Below are 10890 nucleotides of genomic sequence, written 5' to 3' on the forward strand. Positions count from 1 at the left end.
TATTAAAAGTAAAACAAATAAAATTTTACTCACTGATGATTTTCTAGTGAGTAGCTGCATTATGGCAGATTTAGTTGGCCCACGGGCCTTGTGTTTGACACGTGTTCTAATCCTATCTCTAAGGGAGAGCCCAGACACCCTGTGAAAGGAAACTAATTTTGGCCACTTGTATCCGCAATCTTGTTCTTTTGGTCACTACCCAAAACTCATGACCATAGATGAGGGTAGGAATGTAGACTGACCGGTAAACCGAGAGCTTCACCTTCTGGCTTCACCACAACAGACAGGTACAGAGCCCACATCACTGCAGATGCAGCATGAATCCACCTGTCAATCTCCTGCTCCGTTCTTCCTTCATTCGTGAATAAGACCTTGAGATACTTAAACTCCTCCACTTGGAGCAGGACCTCCTCCTCGGCCCGGAGAAGGCACACTACCGGTTTCCGGCTCAAGACCATGGTCTCAGATTTGGAGGCACTGATCCTCATCCGCTTCAGACTCAGCTGCGAATCGTTCCAGTGAGAGCTGTAGATCACAATCTGATGAAGCTAATAGGACCACATCATCTGCAAAAAGCAGAGACGTGATCCTAAGGTCACCAAAAAGGATCCCCTCAACACCTTGGCTGCACCTAGAAATTCCGTCCATAAAAGTTATGAACAGAATCGGTGACAAAGGGCAACCTTAGTGGAGTCCAACTCTCACCGGAAACGAGTCCGACTTACGACCGGCAATGTGGACCAAGCTCTGGCACCCGTCAAACAGGGACATAACAGCCCGTATCAATGGGCCTGGTACCCCATACTCCCTGAGTACCCCCCACAGGAGTCCCAGAGGGACACCGTCGAACGCCATCTCTAAGTCCACAAAACACATGTAGACTGGTTGGGCAAGCTCCCATGCACCCTCCAGGACCCTGCTGCGGGTGTAGAGCTGGTCCGGTGTTCCATGACCAGGACCAAAACCATACTGCTCTTCCTGAATCCGAGTTTCGACTCTCCAATGGACCCTCCTCACCAGCACCCCTAAATAGACCTTATCAGGGAGGCTCAGAAGTGTGATCCCCCTATGGTTGGTACACACTCTGCGGTCCCCCTTTTTAAATAGGGGGACCACCACCTCAGTCTGCCATTCCAGGGGAACTGCCACCAATGTCCACGTGATATTGTACAGTCGCATCAACAAACGCAACCCCTCAACATCCAGAGCCCTAAGGAACTCCGGGCAAATCTCATCCACCCCTGGCGCCTTGCCACCGAGGAGCTTTCTAACCACCTCAGTGAACTTGGTACTAGAGATTGGACAGTCCAACCCAGGGTCCTCAGGCTCTGATTCCTCATGGGAAGACATGTCTGTAAGATTGAGGAGGTCTTGGAACAATTCTGCCCACTGACCCACAACGTCCCAAGTTGAGGTCAGCAGCGCACAATCCCACCATAAACAGTGTTGGTGGCGAGCCCCCACCCCACCCCCGAGATGCTGGATGGTGGACCAGAATCGCCTCGAAGCCGTGCAGAAGTCATTTTCCATCTCGTCTCCAAACTCCTCCCATGCCTGAGTTTTCCCTCAGCAACCACCCGAGCTGCAATCTGCTTGGATTGCCGATACCTATCGACTTATTCCAGAGTCCCACAGGCCAAAAATACCCGATAGGACTCCTTCTTCTGCCTAACAGAATCTCTCGCAACCAGTTTCCACCAACGGGTTCGAGGGTTGCCGCCATGACAGGCACCAACAACCTTACAGCCACAGCTCAGGTAAGATGCTTCAACAATGGAGGTACGGAACATGGCCCACTCGAACTCGATGTCCCCTACCTCCCCCAGACTATGTTCAAAGTTCTCCCGGAGGTGTGAGTTGAAGCTCTCTCTGACGGGAGACTCTGCCAGACATTACCTGCAGACCCTCTCTATAAGTTTGGGTCTGCCAGGTCTTACCAGCATCCTCCCCCACCAATGGAGTCAACTCACCACCAGGTCACTAGTGGTCAGTTTACAGCTCTGCCTCTCTCTTCACCCGAGTTTCCAAGACATGCAGGTGCATATGAGATGGAACAACAATAAAGTCAATCATCGAACTGCGGCCTTAGGGTGTCCCGGTGCCAAGCGCACATATGGACAATCCATGACAAGCACAGAAGTCTAACAACAAAACACAGCTCGGGTTCTTTTTGTTTTTTTTTTTTTTTGGTTTAAGGGGGGGGGGGGGGGGCTTCCTCCCAACCACGCCTCTCCGGGTCTCACTGTCATTACCCACGTGAACGTTGAAGTCCCCCAGCAGAACGAGGGAATCCCCATTAGGAGTGCTCTCCAACACCCCCTCCAAGGACTCCAAAAGAGGGTGGGTAATCTGAGCTGCTGTTAGGAGCATAGGCACAAACAACAGTCAGGACCCATCCCCCCACACATATGTGGAGGGAGGCTACCCTCTCGTTCACCGGGATGAACCCCAACGTACAGGCACCGAGATGGGGGGCAAAAAGTATGCCCACTCCTGCTTGGCGCCTTTCACCATGGGCAACTCCAGAGTGGAAGAGTGTCCAACCCCTCTCGAGGAGACTGGTTCCAGAGCCAAACCGGTGTTTTGAGGTGAGTCCGACTATATCTAGTCGGAACCTCTTAACCTCACACACCAGCTCAGGCTCCTTCCCCACCAGAGAGGTGATCTTCCACGTCCCTATAGAACCAGCTTCTGTAGCCAAGGATCAGACCACCAAGGTCCTCACCTTTGACCACTGCTCAACACACAATGCACCCAACCCCTTATTTTGAAATGTAAGTAGGGCAAAACACAGGTAATTGTAGGAAAATCTAAGGAGTAAAAAATAATCAGAAAAATAATTACTCCAGCAATCAAAATTTCTGCTTAAGTAAAGAAACAAAGTATTTGTGCTTTATTTCTTGAAACCTCTAGTAACTTTCTAAATGTATATCTATTGTAGGATTTATTCATAGCAACTGTTGTATTCTGTATAATATTTATTAACAACCTTTGGTAATTTAAGTTGCTGCTTTATATTGCTGATATACAGCCAACAAACAAATTTATCAGTGTAATCACTACAAATTAGTTTGTTTATTTATATTTTGGACGAAGGCAGTCCTCTGACTGTCTTCATCCAAAATATAATTGATTACTTGCAGAGGAATGTTTGTTGGGTAGCCGGGCCCAGTCTGGTTCAGACAGCAGGGCAGCACGCATCAAAAAGGCAAGACAGAGGAAAAAGACACGTCACCCAGGTGACAGATGGGTGCACAGGTACACCCAGAGAAACTTGGACAGACTTAGTTGTCTCTGACAGCTAGCAAAGCTTATTGCTGAGGATGAGGAAAAAAATACCATATATTGCTGATTCGAAGGAAAAATGTGTCACTTTTATCATAAATGACACAAGATCACAATCAAGTAACAATGGACACTTAAAATTCAACACGATATATATATTTTATGTGAGCTGCATATGGCCGTACTGTACAACATATGATGTACACCCTTACAAGAAGTTACATGCATTTAACGTAATGTACAATGTTTCTGTCAACTTTATATTATGCTTATCATTTAGGTTGTAAGGATTGTAAGATTGACTCATCAAGCGTTAATGTGTATGAAAACTTACAGTACATTTGATCAGCCCCTAACACATGCCCATGTCTCTCTTCTGTCATTACATTAATCCTTTCTGGACTTCTGGCAACAGTTTCCTGCTCTTTCATCTGTCTCCCTTGTGGTAGAACAATTAGTCCAGCATGTATACCTGCAAGTGTTTGGGAGGCAGCTGGCTCTGGACGCTCATTGCCTGCTCAGGCCCAGGGGCTGCTGGGACCTGGGAACACTGGCACCAAATACCAAAGGGTAATTAGACCTTCATTCAAGAGCAAATGTGGCAAACATTAGACACAAGGCTTTTTCCGGTTCAATTCATATCTACTTTCTAACTTCCTTCCCTTTCTAACAACTACACTTCATCTTCGCATCTTTTTAATTGCCTCTTGTTTGTTGTTCAAGTTTTTTCACTGTGGGACAAGTCTTTGTGTTAAGCCAGTATCTTAAACTTTAGCTAATATTTTGTGGAAAATATTTATAGAAGGGATAAAAAGAAAGGATAAGATAGATATCCTTTTAACGGTTTAAAACAGAGAGATAGGTTGAAAATCTAACTTAACTACAAACATGTAAATTATTGTATTAACAAAAACAATATTATTCAAAAAATCTAGCATTTTTCATAATGGAATTGATTTAAAAATATGTCTTTATGAAACTGTATTGTGACTAACATCCATCCTGCAAAAAACACTAACTAAAAAAAAATATTGAGGTCATTTCAAATATTTCAATGTTGCTCTGTTGTTATGCCACTTTTCACATTTCCTGACTTGTGAGAAACATGATGGTGGTTGTTTCTCATGTGAGAGCAGAACTTGAGAGGCCCCTGCTTGTCCTGTGGTGAAAGGTGACATAACCCATAATTCCATTAAAACCACAAAGATTTTTTATCAGATGTTTTTCCTTCATGCAGGAATAGTTGTTCACATGATACAAAACTGGTATAGTACACAGTAAAGATAAAATATTAAATAAAGCATTTTTAATCATTTCTAACATGAATAAATGAAATAGGATTTTAAGATGAACCACTTTTTTCTGAAAAGTGCAACACCATACAAATAGCTAATTGTTTATGTTAATGAATTCTTTGGGCACAAAAAATAAGATTTAGAGCAGGGGTCCCCAAACTTTTTCCTGTAAGGACCTCATAACTTTTCCCTTCTCTGCTGGGGGGCCGGAGTCAGTTTGTAACAGAAAAAGTGTAACTATTGCAGGAGTGCCTAAATGTAAAAATTTATTGTTTTCCAGAAAGCACAATCAAATAACCCTCTCTGGGTTCTTCACAGTATGTTTTCTGCTGAGCTAACAGTCCACTTTTTAGCTTTGAGAGTTTGTTTGCTCACATTTGGCCTTGCAAGCTATCATACTTGTCTTTGTGACGGGATTCATAGTGTCGCTGCAGATTGTATTCTTTGAATACCGCCACCACCTCTTGACAGATGAACAAAAAAAAAAAATCGTTTGTCCACTGCAGCTTAAATGCCCTGCATTCTGAATCAATTTTTCTCTTACCTAATCTTTTCGCCATTATTTCATTCTCTCTTTGAGAGGGGCGGGTTTAGGATTTTTTTCTGGGGGTTGCCAGATAGGGGCACAGACCGCAGAAGGGTGGAACAGAATGTCACGTTATATGCGTGTATGTATGAAATAGTTACTAACTAATAATAGTTAATAATGAAAATAGTTCATTACTAAGGAACATTTTATTGTAAAAGTCCAACTTTATAATCAAATATAATAACACATATATGAAAAAAAAACTAAATGCTCTCTGGTATTGTTCTGGGGGCCGGACCAAATGGGGAGGCGGGCCGGATCCGGCCCGCGGGCCGTTGTTTGGGGACCACTGATTTAGAGTAATAAGTATGACAAAATAGAACAGGGCTCGCCAACAAAATTCAATCGGTGGACAATTTTCTTAGAAGGCATTGTGGATAGCTTTTTTGAGTAAAATATATAGCTAAAATAAGACAGTTCTTTGAGAAAAATAACTTCAGGGATGGGGGTGGGTGTGCATGTGTTGGTGCGTGAAAATGTAAATCCAGTTGGAACATTGGTGGAATAGGATAGTAAACTTTTATTTCACAGTTAGAAATAAAAACACAAGACAAAAGCCTTAAATGTAAAGTTGACATAAAAAACTGCAGCTTTAATGAAACTAAAGAACTCACAAAGCCTTACCAAAATGTGCCAAAAGATACACCCTCATAGGTCAGGAGTGGCCCACTCACCACCAGCCAGTTCTTAATGGCATTACCTGTAGAAAAAATACATTTATTGGTTGATATATTGATTGTCTTTTATTATAAATCAAGTTTAATAAAACTGTAACAACAAAGTGGCAATTACTAAGTTTCCCCACAAAGTTTAAACTTATGAGCCAGTTATAATATGCTGCATGAACAAACATTTTTTATATATGTATTTTCTTCAGTTTCTGCTCCTTTAATATGTCCTTGAATACAAAGATATGTGAAAATAAAACTGATTTGATTTTAGTGATCTTAACAAAGATGTTATTCTTTCATTAAATTCTTGTGCCACAGGTAAAAGGGGTGGAGGGGGGTGAACAGGCTGACAAGCTGCTCTTTGTCTACTGTGAATTAAATCAGAAGGCTGGAAAGGACACTGCTTTTAACGGTCAGGGAAAAACAGAGTGTCCAAATTAGCATAAAGGGAAACAAAAAGAAAAAGGTTTGAGGAACAAAACAAAAAAAAATGTTGTCAACAGGACCCCCAGAGAGAAATTTCAATTTTATATATCTAATTATCTCTGTCAGATGGAGACAAGTGACAAAAAGCTTTCTTTGTTCTCTGTCTTTATCTCCCACAACTCTCTCGATTAATCCCAGCATACGAATATGACTAATTGTCTCTCTGCTGCTCCACAGCCACATAAATAATAATTTCAACCCATGTCTGAGTTGCGGGGGTGGTCATGCATCAATTTATGATATTTGGACACAATGGATTGTGCATAATTCAGGTGATCACATTAGCAGGCCAGTGCAACCTCACAGTAGGCATCACCCTCACCTGGCAGTTTTATAGCCTAAATAATACCTCTATACTTCCCCTCTTTTGTAAAAGACAATGTTATTCTTCTCATGTGGATTGTTTCGTTGTTTGGAGTGGTGATATTAGCATCATAATTAGATGGAAACATAGAGGTTGATGGCTGATTTATGTAAGATGCACATGGAAGCACTGATGGTACAAATTAGGATTTGAGCATTTGTATGCTTTATCAAATCATTTAAATGTTTATGCTAACTTGATAATTATTTTTTTTGTTTTGTTTTATTTGTTTACATTGGTACAAAAATACTACTCTAGTGTACTCATTTTTTTCAAAATTATTTTTTAAATGAGACGTAAGATGTAAGCATTTGAACCTTAAAGGCAAAAAGCATTCAAGCTGCTAGTATACATTTGTAAATCTTTTTATCAGTAATACATTGCTGGTACTGCAAGGGTTACAAATATGAGACTGACTGAATGAATGATGAATACTCTGAAATAGAAATACACTGGAATGGTCAGCCATAGAACAGTTCATGAAAATGAGGTGAGAATTCAATCTGTCATCTTGCTGGTTGCTTTGTATACTTAGATACTGCCAGAATAATTACAAACAGAATAGAACAGATCTAAACTCAGTCAAGGCACCTAAACATGAAAGAATGGGGTTTTCCATTTCATTGGTAAGTATTATGCCATATTAGCTCATAAATAATTGAAAATGTGGCCTTTACAGAATTTCTGTCTTGCACATTGTGTATGTCTATGCTGTCAGAAAACTGTTTAAAAATCCCAAACTATCTGGGCAAGACTAATACTTTACCCACTATTGTAGACTTTTGATAACTGTAGGCCTTCCAGGAACATGATCACTCACTTCTGAGTGACGGGGGGCGCTCGTCACTCAGATTTGGTCTACTCTGTAATATACTCTCTAACAAGTTTTTACTTTTGCATAAAACTCATGACAAAGTTGCATAAAAACTTTTCATATAACACAAACGCGCACGCGCACATACACCTATCTTTACCGGCTGCTATGTTAGCTTCCTGCTAGCTGTTGAGTGGAGGTGGTCTTTCCTCTCTCGTCTTGGCAGTAAAAGGGGATAAATGTACATTTCTCTTTTGTAACCTCCATCTTCTCATTTCTGATGCTGGCTCTTGAATATCCTCAGGTTAGAAATGCTGATTACAAATGCAAGCGTGAGCTTTTAAAGTTAAGTTTTGCCTGTAATGCTATGATCCACAGCTGTCACCTCCTCATCAAGAGGAAAATGGATAAAAACTAACTACTCGATCGAATCTGCTGCTTAGTGGACACAACGGCACACAACAGAACTCACATTTTATACCAGTAGCTCACAGATGCTTCAACTTTTGTGACTTTTTCACAGACTAGTACTAGCAGCTAACAGTAAAAACATAGGCAGTAAGTAGGGAGTGGAAGGGAGGAGCGTGGCAAGAATTTTACCAAAAATACGTCATTAATGACCGTGGCATATAGGCTATTTCCTGCTGCTTTTAAAATATCTTAACTGCATCTCTGAAGAGGTGGAAAAAAAAACAATCAGCCGAATTTCGGGTCTTCCTCGCCTCTCACCATCTGAAGCGTCACCCAGATGCAATCCTTACATGCTGGAGGCTTGCTCCTGAGCTGCGATCTTTGTCAGAATTACATCCAGTTTGTGAATTTATTTCCCCCAGCTGTAGAGTCTGTGTGCTACCAGCCAGAATCCTTCAAGTGCACCCAACAGCTTCTCAAAGGCCCGAACCACTGTCAGGTTTACTTTCACTTTTCTATAAATCTAGAACCTTCCTCCACCGATCAGCAGGAATCCAGTTATCATAAATCCAAATATATATAGATCTTCCACGTCTTCAATGGAAAGTGGTGCTGGCATATCAGATTCCAGCCCCAGGAGTCACTGACATGTCCAGCAGCAACCGTTCCACCCAGACAGCTACATTCCCCTCGTTCCAATTGTGGAAAAAAATAGTGTCAATTGCATTCAGAGACCAGTTGACCAAATCCCTAATTCCTTTAGTTTCAGATGATAGGTGTAAAAAAAGCTTGAAAAGGCAAAAAGCAGTGAAGCAGTGGGGGAGGGGGGGGGGGTGGCAGCAGAGAGAGCGAAACCATGGCCTGCTCCTCTGAAGGCCAAGCAGAAAAAGTAATAATAATTAATAATAAATTATGTACTGGTCTGGTGAAAATAATTACAGCAAATGGTAATGTCTGAATTTTGATGCAACTAACCTTCATGGGACACTAATTACAACCGACTCTTGTCCCCTGTTCTCATGATATACATACATTAAATATGTTTAAGTGAAAAAAAAAATCATTTTTCTGTTAGGTATTGAACTGTTGACATATACAGGGGGATACACATAGCACCTACTAAAATGGTGGCCCCCTATCTTGCCTTGCCTTTTCCGTGGTCATTTCATATATTTTTATTTCCAGTGGGTGGATTCACTAAAATCCAAAAACTGTTGTCATTTCCTGCATCCCTGAGAAAATTATAACATGAGAGAGATGGAAACAAATACACACTCATGAGAAGCACTCAGAAGACAGTGTGTAAGTGATAACATTTGTTCAGTTGCTCAAATTTGTGTCCAAAAAATAATCAGTGCAACATAAACACGATGAGCCAAACATCTGAAACCTGTCTAAACAAAGCTGCAGCCACACTTTGAAACTCCCAACTATAAAATGTACTCATTCATTCAGTGGGACACAGAGGGAGGTGTGAGTGAGGAGTGTGTGCGTGTGTGTAGGGGGTGTATTGTTACATTTCATTAGACGCATTCCTTTTCTCTGGACTTTTGACCAGTTGCCATAGCATCTCAGCTGATCACAATTCAGAAAAAAAACTCCCCTCCCCCTCATTCTCACTGCTTTTTGTTTTACAATTCCTTTTTTGTATTATTTTAATGATTTTTTTACATTTAAATAAAAGCCTCTAATCACCTTACAGAAGTTGATTTTGCAGCATAGCTTCAACTGAAACTAAACAACAAAACATGTAAAAATGAAAGTTTTACTGTCCACCACTCAGGTGCGATTCAAGCATCTGACCTTTAGAGGTGCTTAGACCCCAGCAGGGGCTGAGGGAAGATTTTCGTTTGTGCAATTTTCTAAATCTCACTACTTACTTACATGCATTTACATACAAAATAGTTTTGTCCAACTAAAACAGGTAACAGCCACGCATATATTGAATTTGAAACAGAATCTCCAAAGTCTGCATAACACCTGCCAACATCTACCAACATCAATGAGAGACTCATATTCATGTTAACAAGCAGCTGTGGAGTGAACCAGTCCTAGGGGAGGGACATGCCCCCTGGAAAATATATATATATATATTTAAATCTACTCAAAACTATGCATTTCCCAAAAATTTGAATTATTTTTTTTTCTAAATTCTCAGGATTAACAACCTAAAATCAGTTTATTCAGAACACGTTTTTGTCAGAACAGTGAAAACTAGACTTTAACCCTAACATTATCTGAAAATCATACTTAGAAATTGCATTACCCTTATTTTGTACCTGAACACCACATTCAAGTAAAAGATGGGTCAGGGTTTTGTTGTTTCATTTTGCTATTAATGAGGTGGGCCTGTCATAGTTGCAGTACAAATCACCTTTCTATTAACAGGCAAAGATATATATATATATATATATATATATATATATATGAAGGGAGTAAAGAAAAAGCCCCCCCCCCCCCACACACACACACACAAAAGCTATTCACATTATGTCTTTGTACATCTGCCCAGGCTGTATTTGTCTGAGTTAGTCAGAATATATGATTATGAAAACTAAATGTGGTTTGATTTCCCCAATATTTCCTGTCATTGGCAGGTAATTGGAAATTCAATTATAGAAAAAAAAATCTAAATAAATCACAGGCTGGGATGAACTGGCCATATTTTTATGAATCTATGAAACAGTACAAATGTCAGAAGTTTAACATAAATCTTGCATGTTTGGAAGATTTAATCCTGATTGGCCAAAGCCCCCCAGCTATACCACCAAAACGCAACATCACTTTTATCCAGTGGGATAATTTATTCAGAAAACTTTACATGCACTCAAAGATTAGCATTTTTCCATCAAGAGTCAAGTGTCCACAGAAACATGATAACAAAAGGACCAGAAAATGATTTGCATTCAGTGTAATAATGGTTCCAGGACAAGGGCTGTTAAGTTTGAAATTAACATGTAAACAGTTGGAAAGTC

At 40.7% G+C, this 10890-nt stretch overlaps 1 long non-coding RNA gene across 4 annotated transcripts in view; it reads right to left on the bottom strand.

The window, feature by feature from the left end:
• Positions 1-10890, bottom strand: part of LOC106527939 (uncharacterized) — a 97888-nt gene that overhangs the window by 22628 nt on the left and 64370 nt on the right. For all 4 annotated transcript variants that reach the window (XR_001311449.1, XR_001311448.1, XR_001311447.1 and 1 more), the window contains one exon: positions 5794-5869. This is a non-coding gene — a long non-coding RNA (uncharacterized LOC106527939). The remainder of the gene's footprint in view (positions 1-5793; positions 5870-10890) is intronic.

Source organism: Austrofundulus limnaeus, unplaced genomic scaffold (genome assembly GCF_001266775.1).
Source record: "Austrofundulus limnaeus strain Quisiro unplaced genomic scaffold, Austrofundulus_limnaeus-1.0 Scaffold351, whole genome shotgun sequence".
NCBI lineage: Eukaryota > Metazoa > Chordata > Actinopteri > Cyprinodontiformes > Rivulidae > Austrofundulus > Austrofundulus limnaeus.